Raw genomic sequence first — 15,838 nt, 5'->3', positions numbered from 1 at the left:
GATCCAGCGCGCCTATTTCACCGCCTTTTTAATCAACCAAAAAAGTGAAAAGCTGCGAGAGACACAGAGCGAAAGAATGAATCTGGTCCGACTTAATAATGGGGTAAGTAAGCTGCAGGCTTCTAACTTGCAAGCTTCGTCTTGCCCCGTCACTCCTTCCTCCTTCCCTGCCTTGACTAACGCAGAGCCAACGAGGAAGTCAAGTTGGGCGGGCGGAAGCCGAGCCCATTGCAATGCCTGCAACGAGATTGCCAGCCCGTGACTCAGATCGCCGACCTGACAGCAGCTGCCACCACATTCAGCGGTCTTTCTCTCCGCTGGTTTCCAAAAAGGGCCTTCCCAGCAACTTAAGGGGGAGGGTCGCAAAGCCTACCCCCACCCCCTCCACAAGATCACTAAGGTGCGGGGACCAATTGCAAGCGCGGACGCGAGAGGAAAGCAGATTCAACCGTTCCCAAGGAAGCCTTTTAAAAAAAAATCTAAGCATTTAAAAAGAAAAAGAGAGAGTAAGAGAAAGGTAAAGGGGGAGGGGGGGGGAAAGAATCACCTGAACAGCTGCTTTTTTTTTTTTTTTTTTATCTCAGCCCACTTTTCAGTTTAAAATCCTTTCTTGCCCGGTTGCCGCCGGGTGGGAAGGGTGAAGCCGGAGCAAGGCAGGAGCAAGGCATATGCTAGGTAGCGCATCCAAGAAAGAAAACGTGAGATCAACCCTTCCCTTGGCCCTGCGCGTGGAAGACGCTTCCTTAGCCCCAGGCAGAGAAGGTGAAAGGCTACACCTTCCCCAAAAGGCGACGTCCTCAATGGAAGTGGGTGGCACTTCCTGGACTTCCAGCGCACTTGGCATAAAAAAGGGAATTTAGAAGTTAAGCCACACCCGCCCGCCTCTCAATGAACCTTTAACCCGCGGGCGCCAAACTGAAAATCATGCGCCGTATTGTACGTTTCCCGTCCTTTCCCGCACCAATTCCAAACTGGGACTTCACCTGAGTCCGGCCAAAAGCCTTAAAGACGACGACGACGCGACTCCTTTTTCTTACGCCAGAAAGACTAGAGCTGATAACTAATACCTTCTCGGAGAGCCCCAGCGCCCCACCCGCTGCGTTGTTCCAGCTTCAACGCCTCTAACTCACCGGCAGCAGCGAGGTTTCAAGCCGGGAGGGAGCGGCCACCGCTAAGGTCTGAAACATCCACTTGCGGCATCCTCAGCCAATAAGAAGAGGAGTTTGCTCTGACAGAGAGCCAGTTTCAGCCAATGGAGACTCAAGTGGAGGGCGGTGTTTCAAAGGAGGCGTAAGACTTTTTTTTTAATCTTCTCAACTGACGCCCTAGCTCCCGCTCTTCAATTAGTCTCCCCCCCCCACGCCAGAAATGGCCACAGCCAATGGCCTCGCGTTCGAGAAAGAGCAAAGATTGGCATCTTAGGCAACCAATGCATTTTGGAGAAAGAGGGCGGTTCTTCGTAGGTCAATCTTTAGTGCTTCGGTGATTGTTTGAGGCGTGGCCACCAGTAGCAGAGTGGTGGGAAATGACTGCAGAGGGAACAAACGCCTGTCATCCATGTTTAGCTCAATTCACCTTGGCTGCTCAAATTCTATCCATGCTTACTCAGAAGAAAGACCCATTGTTTTAATGGGGCAAATAAGTGTAAGGATTGCCACTTTAAACAACCTAAAAAGCAATCTATCCAGTTAGATACTGTTCGAAGATATGATTCACTCTTCTCCTAGAAAAAGGAAAAGAAACTCAAAAAATATTAAAAGAGCAGGAAAATTCCCCCAAAAGAAAATAAGCAGAAACTCAGGCAGAGTTTCAGCCCCCACTTTTGTCAATGGGCCATTAAGGAGCTGAAGCCACCCAATTTTCCACAACAAAGGAAGGACAAAATTACAGGGGCCTGCAACATCCAAACAGGTATGGGACACAGAAAAAAGCAAACACCCAAAAAGGAAAAGAAATCAAGCCAAAGTAATTAGAATTTTAAACACATGAGAAAAGGAGATATTCACTAAAACACAGTAATAGCAAACTGATTAATTATAGGGAACGAACAACTACAAAGGGCTAGGAAAAATAAGAGATTGGACTATAAAACAATTATTTGCCAGATCCAGGACGGAAGAACCCAATCACAAAAAAGCAAGATTTAAACGCCATAAAACAATCACACACACGAATCAAAGGATTCACGTGCCAAATCAAAAATAATTTCAAAAAACTTTAAAGGGTCACATAGAAAAATCAAAAGACCTTTTAGGATATAAAAAGCGTTTTTCTTAACAGCTCAAACAGTCTAGCCTCGGAACACTCTGCTTGTATTTGTTTCTTGCCTGCCTTCCTATAAACAATAAACTAATTCTGCTCTCAAGCAGCTGACCTCCAATCATTTCGAAGTAATCTCCCAGCCGGGAGTTTTGAATTCAAGAAGGGAAAGCTCTGCTTTCCAACAATCCTTAAAGGGAAAGGCTTCTTTTTCTTCCAACAATTGGTGACTCTCCCAGCCAACCCAGCCACCAGACGGGGCCCAGAGATCAAAACTCAGCCGGCACAGACCTTCTTTGTCTGGGGAAAATATCTACGGACCCTGCCCTGGAGGCATCAGGTAGTAAAGAGAGTCCTTGAGCTTTGCATTCAACAGCTGCTTGAAAGCAGGTGAGTTTTAAATTTAAAACCCTGGAACTCTGTGGGGAGTGGAAGCGAGAGAGGAAACGTGTGTGTATGTGGGTTTTACCCAGTGGTGGGATTCAATTTTTTTAACAACCAGTTCTGTGGGAGTGGCTTAGTTGGGTGTGTGGCTTGGTGGTAAGGTGACTGGGTGGGCGTGGCTATGTGCATAGGGACTCAGAGGGCTGAAAAAAGTCATTTCTGACTGGTCCTCACACTTATGCCCGTTGCGGCATTCTTAACAACCGTGTCAGTCATTTCATCACTACTTCTCTTCACCACAGTGACAAGATAGGGTGCAAAACGCAAAATGTGAGGACAGTCGTAAGTTCAAGGACTGGTCAAAAGTGCGAGGACCGGTCAAAAATAACTTTTTCAGCCCTCTGAGTAGTCTGTATGCACATAGGGACTACTCAGAGGGCTGAAAAAAGTCATTTCTGACTGGTCCTCGCACTTTTGACAGGTCCTCGCACTTTTGACCGGTCATCATTTATGCCCATTGCAGCATTCTTAATTAAATAAAAATGACCTGCTGGAGCGGTCAGAAGCAGTCCGAGGCAGGCATTCGGGCCAGCTGCATGTGTAGAGGCCCATACGCGCATGCACAGGAGGTGAGGCATGTGTGCGGAGTGCGCATGCGTGGGGGCAGAGCACATGCAGGAGGCCGCACGCATGGGTGGGGGCCGTGTGCGCATTGCATTTTGGGGGTTCGGGTGCGCTTTGACCACTCGATCCAGAAAAAGTTAGCCATCACTGATCTATGTCCATTTTAAATATTCAGATGTTGATAACCAAAATTTAGTAGAGCAAATAATAAAACAAATGCTACAGGGCGGCAGTCCCCAACACTTCTGGCTCAGAAAAAAAAATGACTTCCACAGACCAGGAGGCGGTGGGGAGATGATTTTGGGGGCAACCTAAATCCTATGCATGAACCAATGAAGCTTTGCTCACTCATCCGCTGCTTGTTCAGCCCAGTTTCCAACAAGTCACAGGCTGGTACTGGTCCAGGGCCCAGGTGTTGGAGACCCCTACTGTAGGAGCAAGGGAGTAAAAAAGTCAAGGTGTTGCTTCTTGCTTCCCTCCTGCATTTTTGACACATTTTGACACTATAGATGCCCCTGAAATTATGTAGAGGAGCCTTTCCAAGACAGCTGAGCTACCTATAAATCTGGAATTTGTTATCACCATATTTGGTGAGACACCAGGTTGTGAGTGGGGGTTAGTATTGTGAAACCTGAATGAATAAGGAATCATGAGAATAAAACAATAGGCATTGTTTTATATGGCAGGTTTCCCTAACTCAGTATTCTCCAAATTACTTCAGCTACCATTATAACAACAGGATTAATGGAATTTGGAAACTCACAATGATGCAAAACCACATTTTGCAGAAGTCTGAAGTATAATACCATATTATTCAGTTGAGTTGTGCAGAGGAGTTTTATAAAACAAGTAGGGAAGGAAAAGATTTGAGAAAGACAATAAGAATTGTAAAAGTAATTTAAAGTGTATAATTTGACTTAGGGGAAGAGTCATAAATAATGACCTGAAGGAAATAACTGGAATTCTGGAATATTATTTAGCAAGCCAAGGAAAATAATATTATTAAATGCTACCACTACAAACTACTCTGCTGCTTTGAATTGGCAAATGTTGATTTACATTTATTTTACATAGGAGATAATTTATACTTTTCACAGTTCTGTTTCCATCACATGGTATAAAGAGTCATGAGGGGCAACCATTGTACAGCAAATTCAGTCCAAAGAGCAGTTTGTTTAATCCATTCTGCTGTCATATTTATGACAAATTTGTTTTCACAGATGTTGTTGGCAAATAAATTGTCTATAATATTGGTTTTAGCTGGTTAGGGTTTTAACAAGATGCAACAAATCAGTAGTGTTAATTAAGTTTTCCTTTCTCAGTATTGTTGCTATAATATATTTGCATTGCTGAGACAAAGTAGTAAAAAATGCAATGCAAGAAAGTTTAGAGGCTGAATAAAATGGGAAAGAGTTTGTAAGGCCAACATAACCCATTTGCATCTGAGAAAGAAATGATTGGCACCCTATAACTTGTCATGCTGATAGTTGCCAATTAACACTAATGCTACAACAAATTTATCTGAGACTACCCTTACTTTCTATGAGACTTGCCAAATTTATAGCAAAGTATTGCGAAACCTGACACAATATCATGACACTTAGCTATATCACATAATATCTGGATGATTGCAAATAAGAGATATTCTACAAGGACTTTTCTCTACATAGTCTAACTATAGTCTTTAGGAAGTTCCTGCAGACTGGTACTTGAACTACAAGTTCACCTAACTCTGCAACTTATTTGAGAAGCCAGCAGTCGTGTAAGTGTGAGCATCTTGCATTGGAAAAAATAAAGTTTTGGTAGTGAGCGTTTACAACTAGGTTCATGCATTACACTATAATTTATCTGGTTTTGCTTAATATGTTCGGAAGCCCAGCTATTGTAGTTTAGTGAATAAACATTGTTAAGCAAACCATGGGGAGGTAACCCCATCTTATGTTCCAAAATGTGAAAGCTCTGCTTACTTGGTGGAGGTACAACTACAGAATAGGAAATGTTTGTAGGATTTTCATATATTACCATCTAGCAAGTTGGTTCTATTTTTTCCCCAGATAAAACGATATATACTTAAGTTAGGTACATAAATTTGCAAGATTGTATTCATATATTAGTCTTATGTTTTTTGTAAAAAGTATATGAGTTAAATAAGATATGTTTCTGAACTTGTTCATGCTCTTTCAGACCATAAACAGTGATTCTGCTCCTCTTATTGGACTTAGTTTTAACTTTTTAATATTTATGGTTTTAGGTTTCAAAACAAAGTCAGGTTCATAATAAAGAATTAAATGTCCACACGTCAGTCTTCTGAATAAAGAAAAACTCATAATCTTTTTATTTCAGTTGTCTCTCTTATTCTGTGATATTTGTGACAAATTAGGAAAGTGACGTTTCAATAGAGGAGCCATTTGTAAACACCAAAGTATTTTCTTTATGCATTAAGGAACTGTGAGACAGGAAGTTGCAAATACAACTCCCTGATACTAAAAATGACTGTTAGTTGCTCTAATTATAACTGAAAATATAGTAAATGAAGCAGGTATCCACTTGATATTTAGTTGCCTGCTTTTGGGGAAATTCTGTAAATTAAATCCAGCCATGTCTAAGATTTCTCTTGTTTCACAATATCCACAATTGCTACAATGTTCTTATTACTAGGTTCAAGGACTACCAAAATGTTCTGTCAGTTCTTTTCCACCCTCACAATTAAAAAGCATCAGTACCATAAAGACCGAGTTCATATTACACTAAGCCATGCTTTATTATTCATAATTTACTGAATACACTGGTTTTACTGAACATGATATTCCAAAACCAAACATTATGACTTTGAATGTCATGTGAACACAATATCCTAGCATAAACCAGGCTTTTATGTTGTAAACCAGGCTTCTCCGACTTAATGACCTCTAGATAGTTGGCTGAGAATTATGCAAACTGAATCCAAGACTACAGAAAGCTACATTGTATGCACCAACTGGTAAGTCACTTATTTTTTTAATTTAACTGGAATGCATTTTCTTTCCAGGAAAACTTGGTGTTGCCTCCATCTTAATTGTGTGACAGGTGAATTAGACATTTCAGTTTGTTCAGAAACCTGTGAGGGGATTATAGCTAATTTATCAGCTCCAAGACATCACATTCCTAATTTAACACAGGAATATTTCAAAGCATTTTTACTATGTAGTGTTCTCAGTAGATTTGGAGCATGCTGGTTACCATGGTAACTAGGTCAGTGTGGTGGGGAAAGAGGGTGGAAATGCTTGTGGTTTCCCTCAGCTTGTACGTGTCCTTCCTTTTTCTTCAGACCTTGCCTGTTGCACTGACATTTTTTTCTGGCTGCTTTCTACATTGTTAAATAGCTCCAATGAGATTGCTCAGTGGGTATTACCCAAGACTTGCCCAATTCAGCAGCTAGAAGCCCAGTTTTGGATAGCACCAAAGATCTAGCGATTGTAAAAGTGTTCCCTATAATGAGAACTGTTTTATATTAATAAATGATTTTATCCACCCAATATATAATTACAGTTAAAGTTGTCTCAATGATGGTAGCTATTTTTTTAGATAATCACATTCAAACTGAAATCTGTGATTCCCTTTACTGAGTCACCTACTCTTTTTATAGTCTCCTGGCAGATTAGTTATGTGAGCTGATACATAGAATGCTAATAGTGTGGGGTTGAAGGACTGACTAGATTGCTTTTTCAACTCTAAACTCTGATTCACATGATCATATACCGCCCTTGATTGCAGGACATGCAGGTAGTTCCTGACTTGGTTTACTGACTGTTTGAAGTTACAAAGGCACTGAAAAAAGTGACTTATGGCCATTTTTCACACAACTGTTGCAGCATCCCTGTGGTCACATGATCAAAATTTGGATGCTTTGCAACGGACATGCATTTATGACTGTTGCAGTATCCCAGGGTCACGTCAACCATAACCCTAATCTTTTGCAACCTCCTGACCCACAAAGTCAATGGGGAAGCCAGATTCATGTACAAACAGTGTTACTAATTTAACAGCTGCACTGATTCACTAAACAACAGTGGCAAGAAAGTTTCTAAAGTAGGACAAAACCCACTGAACAACTGTGTGGTTCAGCAATGGAAATTTGGGGTTCAATTCAATTTGGGTCATAAATCAATGATTACCTGTATATGCCTGATTCACGTAACCGTACTGAGCTTGATATAGACTTTTTTAGAGTGAGTGTGTTGTGTGCATTCAGCCACTAAGGTTTAGTCAATATAGCATGGTTAAGTGAAGCATGACTCAATATGATATATCAGCCCAGCCATGATAACTTAGTTATAGAACTGAGCTAACTCCATTGAAAAATAATCTCTCTACCGTGTTTCCCCAAAAATAAGACCCTGTCTTATATTTTTTTGAACCCTGAAATAAGCGCTTGTCCTTATTGCCATGCACTCAAAAGCCTGACTGGGCTTATTATCAGGGGATGTCTTATTTTGGGGAAAACGGTATTCATACCACATGCTAAGCCTCAAAGCTCAGTTGCCAAGCACATCAACAAGAATCTTTAGCAGGATGTTTGGTTTACTCTGTTACACAAACCCAAAATGAATATCACTTTACTTGAAGCTGAAATTTGCAGCCAAAGCTGCTATGTTTACATTTTTATTTTCTGCAAATAAAAAAAAGCAGATTCTGAATTGGTTAACCCAACATTCTGGAACCACACAACACCCAAGATATATTACGCTGCATTTTAGCTTGATGTATTGTGCAAATCCATTCTCTTTAGCTAGTTTATGGCTCAATGTATCATATACATTAATTTGGGTAAACTTTAGTATGTTTAAAACCATCATTGTTATGTGTGAGATTAGACTAAATGAGATACCAATTTAAAAACTACATACTGTATAATGCCAAGACACAGACTTGTTAATCAGCTTTTTAGTTTAATGTGATGATATTGGAAATGATATAAAATTACACATTTCTTTCTGATGTCATATACTGATGAGCCATTTAAACCTACAAATTATATACATACATACATACATACATACAAAGTGTTACATAAAGTGGACCCTATTTTACCAACCTTACCTTAACTAATAAAAATAACTATAATTGCCTACTGATGTCATTTCATAATCTATACTTCCTTGCTTTTCTATTTAACCCTCTAAATTGTCTTACAATTAACATTTAAATTTCATTTATTTAGTATTGTATTATTGTATTATGGGATACGTTATTAATATCATTTGTGCAGTGAATATTTGCCCGCTCCCCCCCCCCCGCCCTCCTGAAGACACTCAGCAGGACGCACTACACCATCTCTGACAGCTGACCCCAGCAGAGGAGATCTCACCTTTCATATGGCAGTCTATTCCATTAGATGACAGCTTGTACAGTCAGGAAATTCTTCATGATTTTTAACCTGAACCTCATTCCTGGTAATGTTAACCTATTGGTTGTAATCCAGACTTCTGAGGCAATATAGAATCACTCTCTCTTCCGTGTGACAACCCTTCAGATATTTGAAGACTATCGTATCTCCTCTTTGTCATCTTTTCTGGAGGTTAAACATATTGACATTCTTTAACCACTCATTGTTTCTCGACCATTCTGACATCTCTTAACTTGCTCTTAATTCTGCTTTTAACTTGCTCTAGTCCATCACTGTTTGAACTATGGTGCTCAGAACTATGGTGCTCTGCCCCAAAGTGGGGCAGAATAGAACAATTATTTCCCATGTAATGGACAAATGTTTTTCTATTAATGAACCCCAAGATTGCATTTGGCTTTTAAGTACCTGCTTCACTCAGTTGAGTGAAGAAGCAAGGAGCACCAGATCCTTTTCACATCTGCTGCTGCCAAGCCAGGTCTTCTTCGCCTCCATCCCATACTTGTGCCTTTAATTTTCCTATCCAGATTTCATCTTTACTAATTTCAGCCCACTGCTCAAGCCTCCCTAGATCTTTCTGAATCATGTCATTCCGCTACTAGTGAGTTCTCCCAATTTGACAGTTTGATAAATCATCTTCAGACTTATCAACTGTTCCTTAATCCCCTCATCCAAGTCATTAATAAAAATGCACCCAGGATATATCCCTCTGGTGCTCCATTGATGCATTCTGCCCACAGCCTGGAGTTCGACCTGATGGGGTTCAAGGTTGATTCAGCCTTCCATCCTACCGAGGTTGGTAAAATAAGGACCCAGATTGCTGGGAGCAATATGATGACATTATAAATTGCCCAGAGAGGGCTGTAAAGCTCTTTGGGGCAATATATAGGTCTAAGTGCTATTGCTATTCCTCAAAGCTGAAATGGTACAAATTCTCCTTAGATGTGGTCATTTATCTAAATTACAATCCATTGAATAGTGATAACAACTTTACCACACGGTTAAGGGAAATATGAGAAATTTTGTTGAAAGCTTTGCTGAGGTTCAGGTATACACTATTTGTGGCTTTTCCACGATTTTTTTAACCAGTAATTTTGCCAAAGAAGAAAATAGAGTTAACCTGCCATAATTGTATGCCAAACCCATGCTGACTTTTATTAATTACGAAAGCATGCTCACAAATAAAGCTGTTTCATAATTGTCTGAGAACCTGCCCAGTATAGATTTCAATTTGACAGATCTATAGTTTGTTTGTTTTTTCAGATCTTCCCTTTCTCATTTTTGAGGATGGGGGCATTTGTTCTCTCTACTTTTCCAAATCCTTGAAAGTTTCTTTAAATACAGGTAAGCCCTGACATATGACCATAACTGAGTCCAAAATTTCTGTTGCTAAGCAAGACAGTTGTTAAATAAGTTTTGCCCTACTTTAGCACCTTTCTTGCCACCATTGTTAACTGAACCACTGCAGTTGTTAACTTAGTAATACCGTTGTTAAGTGAATCTGTCTTCCCCATTGACTTTACTTGTCAGAAAGTTGCAAAAGGACATCACATGACCCTGGGACACTGCAACCGTCATAAATAGGAGTCAGTTGCCAAGTGTTGGAATTTCGATCACGTAACCATGGACGTGTTGCAATGATCGTGTTAAATACAGTCAAAGGTCACTTTTTTCAGTGCCGTTGTAACTTTGAATGGTCAATAAACAAATTATTGTAAGTCTAGGACTACCTGCACTACTGAGAGTGGTGTTTCCATCAGTTTCTCCAGACTCTAGAGACCCAAATTTGTTTAAATTAGTAGTTCTCTTACCCCTTTTCTCGCTTCCCTAAACTGTAGTTCCATCCTTCCATTTGTGCAAGAATAACCAGCTAGATGCAATATACTGTAAGAATTAAGAAGTTGTTTAAGCCTTGCAAGTCTAGAAATGATTAGTCAATAAGCAATAGACAGGTTGATTATTTACTATTAGCTAATATTACAATTATTCTATCAGTTCTACAGTCAACAGATCAAAAGACGGGATGCCATATAAAGTATGTTTGCTCAGAAACATTTTTTTTTCTATTTAGCCAATGCAATGAAGTGCTTAAAGTATTAGGCAGCAAAATAGCATCTGCCTTACTATTTCTCTTAGTTTATTAAAATCAGCTGTACTAAAATTCATGGTTTCACAGTTTTTAATAACGCTTTTGATTAAAATCAAGAATTTCAACAATAGATTTGAGAAACTGTATTCAAAGTTCTCACCATTTTAATTAAAATGGTTTCTCCTCCAAATTCCTAGGAATTGTAGTTATTGAATGCCAAGAATTGTATTAACAATTTGTGTTCACTACATCATCAATTTCTCAGCACAGCCAAATCGCAATGAGTGTCACTTATGACACTCAGTGTCATGTTCCCAGTAATGCACTATATACTTGTCTTCAAGGTCACAAACTTTAATCAATATGATCCTATCAAATGTACTGAATTTTCACTCTCAATTTAAGTACATATGAATATGCTTTACACTTTCTATTCTATTTTTTTTACATTTAGCAGATTGTTATCCAATAGATTTTAGAGGGAATTAAAAGCGCACCCAGAACTAAGATGCTTCATGAAAGTTTTTTAAAAAATACAAATAGACTAGCCTTCCCAAGAAATTGTAATATTATTCTATTATCAAATTGCAACTTACAAAAAATAAACACCGAAGATACTTTCAATTTACAGATATTTGTACCAAATAAAGTGATTAAAATATTTCCACAGTTGATGTTATTCAATTTATAAGGCTACCCAATCAAATATGACTTCCACAGTGATTGGCAGGAGTAAAAATGGAAGCAAATGACCAAGGTATCTTCTGGGGAAGGGGATCAAAAAAGGCAAGATGTTGGGCACAACAATATGATCAAAGAACTTTTTCTGTGTTCTTCAACACTATTAGAGAGCCAAGGTGGCGCAGTGGTTAGAGTGCAGTACTGCAGCTACTTCAGCTGACTGCTAGTTCAGCAGCTCAGTGACTCAGCCTTCCATCCTTCCAAGGTGGGTAAAATGAGGACCCAGATTGTTAGGGGGCAATATGCTATTTAGTATACTGTCTTTGGTGTAAGCTACCCAGAGTCTCGGAGAGTGGGTGGCATAGAAATATGACTAATAAAAATAATAAATAAAATAATAAAAAGAGACACTGTGCAGTTGTGGCTGCCATCTTTTGTTTTTAATTCATCCAACATCCCCATAATTGACAAAAATGAATGGTACAGGTAGTCCTCAACTTATGACCACAATGGAGCCCAACATTTTTGTTGTTAAGTGAGAAATTTGTTAAGTGAGTTTTGCCCCACTTCTTTTGCCACATTTGTTAAGTGAATCACTATAGTTGTTAAATTAGTAATACGGTTGTTAGGTGAATTTTATTTCCTCATTGACTTTGCTTGTCAGAAGGTCGCCAAAGGGGATCACATGACCTTGGGACACAGCGATGGTAATAAGTATGAGTCAGTTATCAAGCATTTGAATGTAAATCACATGACCGTGGGAATGCTACACCAGTCTTAAGTGTGAAAAATGGTCAAATGCCTTTTTTCAGTGCTGTTGTACCTTTGAACAGTCACTAAATGAACTGTTGTAAGTAGAAGACTAGCTGTATTGATATGTAAGCTTCCTAAATAAAATTTTCTCAAATACTATATATGACAAGGGTGTCAAACTCAAGGCCTGGGGGTTGGATCTGGCCCACAGGGTGCTTAGATCTGGCCTGCGGGGCTGCCCTGGAAACCGTGAAGGACTGGCCTGCGCGGCCCTCCCAAGCTCTGTTTTCACTGGCAGAGGGTTGTAGGAGGCTGTCACAACCCTTTTGTCTGGCAGAGTGCTCAGGCCACTACAGGTGACCCCGACACGAGTGACGTTGAGCTGGCCACGCCCACCCTGGCCATATACACCCCGGCCCCTCTGAGGTCAAACACAACCTGATGCAGCCCTCAATGAAATCAAGTTTGACACCCCTGATATACGATTAAGAAACTGAATCTGCAGTCTCCAAAACCTGATTACTTTTTTGTCTTAACTGGTTGGAATACCGTGTTTCCGTGAAAATAAGACCCTGTTTTATATTTTTTTGAACCGTGAAATAAGCGCATGGCCTTATTGCCATGCACTCAAAAGCCCAATTGGGCTTATTATCAGGGGATGTCTTATTTGGGGGGAAACAGGGTAGCTAGTCCTGTGTTATCTTGGAGTGCTTTATGGCGTATCAAAAGTGTAATGCAGATTTTTTTAAAATAAAAAGGATTACTCACCCTAGTTAAATATTCATTTGGCCTCCCAATGCAATAGGCTCCCTGGATCAGGTTGCTAAGTTCCCTGGTCTTAAGCAAAGGGAACAGTGTGCCAAAAACTGTTTTTGTCAGAAGGGAAGACGCTGTCAGGTCGTGTGAGGCAAAAGACAAATCGCTCTCAGGGACAGGTGGCTGTTTCAGTGATGACAATAATAGGAGAACCACTACTGGCATGTCACTAATCTTGGGGTACTTTTATGATCCTAGCATTTAAACTGCCTGGCTTTTCAATCTGTCATTCTGAATAATATCCTAAAAGTGCTTATATCATCCCTTTACCTCATGTTCCTGTACCAGTTCTCACTGTTGTTTTATTCTTTCATACACTACACAGGGAAGCCAAACAGTGCTCACAGGCTGGAGGTAATGGCATCCTGCCAGATGCTAAGCAATATGTGGTGGGGTTTTTGCAGCTTGAAGCAAACAGTAACTACAAAAAGAGAAGTTTGGTAGTATTTCTGATAGGCTGCTTTTCTGTTTGGTGGACTTTGCCTCATGTAGGGCAAAAGCTCTTTCCAGACCTCACATAGGAAAGCAAATTATAGGGAAATGGCATTAATGTTATTTAGTGTAATTAGGGAAAGTCCACTTTGGCATACTGAATGCAAACAGGCCTCCCCTTGGGGATTATACTAGAGAATCTTTAACAAAAGTGTTCTTTTGGGGTGCTAATTAGGCAGGGAAGTTAAATTGGTGGTAAACAGAATAAATAAACCCTAAAGGATTCCAATTAAGTAGTGTAGCCAGAAACCCTTTCTTCTGTTAAGTTTGAGAATCTTTCACTCCCTTGATTATTTGACATTTTTCCGGTTGTCATGGAAATCTTCATGATCAGAACAAATAACAGCTTTCTCTTTGGAGAAAAAAATTAAAACTACCTCAAGAGACCTTTTGTTAAAGAAAAATATTTTCTAAAAACCATATAAAATCTCTACATGTTAACATCTATGTTAAAATGTAACATAGATCTTCGCCCTGTGGTAGGAATGATTCAAGTGGCAGTTTTAGATCAGGAGACTGCATGTAAAACCCTTTGCTAGGAGATATAAATTTCTTATATATTCAACAAAGAATAAGGCAGTTTATCACAATGTGGCTTCATTCACATGACATTCTCATGGTTAACTTAATCATAGGTTACAGTATTTCAATTTTCTGGATTCACCTGTAACAGAACTACAAACTGATGCAAGGGCTGAATTTGAATGAAATGGCTGGGCTAAAATATGGTTGATTAATTATTGGCTCAGAGTACTGTGTGAACATCATTATGTATGAATTAACTCATAAATTATGTATGTACTATATTGTGCTTTGTGAATGGCCACTATCTGTACATAATTTTCATTGTCTGCACTTTTGCATTTAAATTCCCCTAATTTCCTTATGCCTCTAAAGCAGTGATTAACTTTTTTTTTTTTTTGCCCTGGACCCATTTGAGAGTCTAGTCTAGTGAAATCTACAAACCACTTAGAAAAATATGTTTAAATTAAAATGCATACATGTTGTATTACCAGTTATGCTCAGATAACTGATAATCAAAATATTAAAATATTTTAAAATAACAAACTACCGGTAATAATATATGTGAAACTATAGTTGCAATTTTCCATCCATCCCAGTTTATTAACTCCTAAAATCTATACACATAGCATAAATGTCAGGGAGTTAAGAACTCCTGCTGTAATGTAATAAATAGTACCGGTAAATTAGTGCTGTAAAGCTCCATGAAGTGGTATATAAGTCTAAGTGCTATTGCTAATGTTATTCACAAAAGTTTATGGTATAAAATGTGTTGTTTTTGACATTGCCTAAATTCTTTTTTTTCTTCTTTTTTTTCTACAACAGATTGGCTGTTCCCTAAAAATCTGGTATTAATTTACCAGTCATACTTTACTGCGTTGTTGCTAACATAACAATGGGTGCATGTATGGCAGTGGTGAAATCCAAAAATTTTTTACTACCGATTCTGTGGGCATGGCTTGGTGGGCATGGTATGGCTTGGTGGGCGTGGCTTGGTGGGCGTGGCAGGGGAAGGATACTGCAAAATCTCCATTCCCACCCCACTCCAGGGGAAGGATATTGTAAAATCCCCATTCCCACCCCGCTCCTGGGGGAAGGACATTGCAAAATCCCCATTCCCACCCCGCTCTGGGGCCAGCCAGAGGTGGTATTTGCCGGTTCTCCGAACTACTCAAAATTTCCACTACCGGTTCTCCAGAACCTGTCAGAACCTGCTGGATTTCACCCCTGATGTATGGGCATCTGTGGGGTGTCACCTACAAAAGGGATAGAGATTTTTTGTCGCCACTCCCACTTACTTGCAGATTTAGATGTTGGCCCCCATGCAGATGCCACTAGACTGTTGCTTTTCCCAAGCTGCTCTAAAAAAATAAAACTGGTAATAATATAGTAGTATATTAGTATACTACTAATATACTATTATATTATCCTACTAGTATACTAGGAGAAACAAAATAAAAATACGAACAAGATGCAAGACATATAAATATATTTTGGATAAAGCATCTGAATACTAAGGAGAAGAATCCCAGCTGAATGTTTATCTCCATTGGAAAATGCTTAGCATGCTACCTGTAGGAAATAGTGAACAAAATAAAGAAAAAACTAATTCAAAGCTTTATTGCTTCCTTTTCCTTCCTGCTATGAGTTTTATGTGTAGGATAAGGCCAGCATATGCATTTGCTTTCTCACTTTTCTGCATGTCCAGCATACTTTCAGGTACAGAAAGTTATAAAGGTGCAGAGAGGCATCTATACTTTGTCCTAGCAAAGAAGTCAACAGTCAATCTTGATAATGCAACAATTACTTCATTGCTTGAAGTAAGTGCCAGGAAC

The 15,838-nt window shown here is 39.4% G+C and overlaps 1 protein-coding gene across 2 annotated transcripts in view; it reads right to left on the bottom strand.

Moving 5' to 3' along the window:
• MYH9 (myosin heavy chain 9) overlaps positions 1-906 on the bottom strand; it is an 84,143-nt gene extending 83,237 nt beyond the window's left edge. For both annotated transcript variants that reach the window (XM_070947350.1, XM_070947351.1), the window contains exon 1: positions 548-906. The gene's annotated coding sequence lies outside the window, so the exon portion shown is untranslated. The remainder of the gene's footprint in view (positions 1-547) is intronic.
• Between the last annotated feature and the right edge of the window lie 14,932 nt (positions 907-15,838).

This window comes from Pituophis catenifer, unplaced genomic scaffold (assembly GCF_029215685.1).
Source record: "Pituophis catenifer annectens isolate HBS135680 unplaced genomic scaffold, rPitCat1.0.hap2 SCAF_7, whole genome shotgun sequence".
In the NCBI taxonomy this organism is placed as follows: domain Eukaryota; kingdom Metazoa; phylum Chordata; class Lepidosauria; order Squamata; family Colubridae; genus Pituophis; species Pituophis catenifer.
The sequence above is the reverse complement of the archived record's forward strand: the minus strand, read 5'-3'. Positions and strand labels throughout refer to the sequence as shown.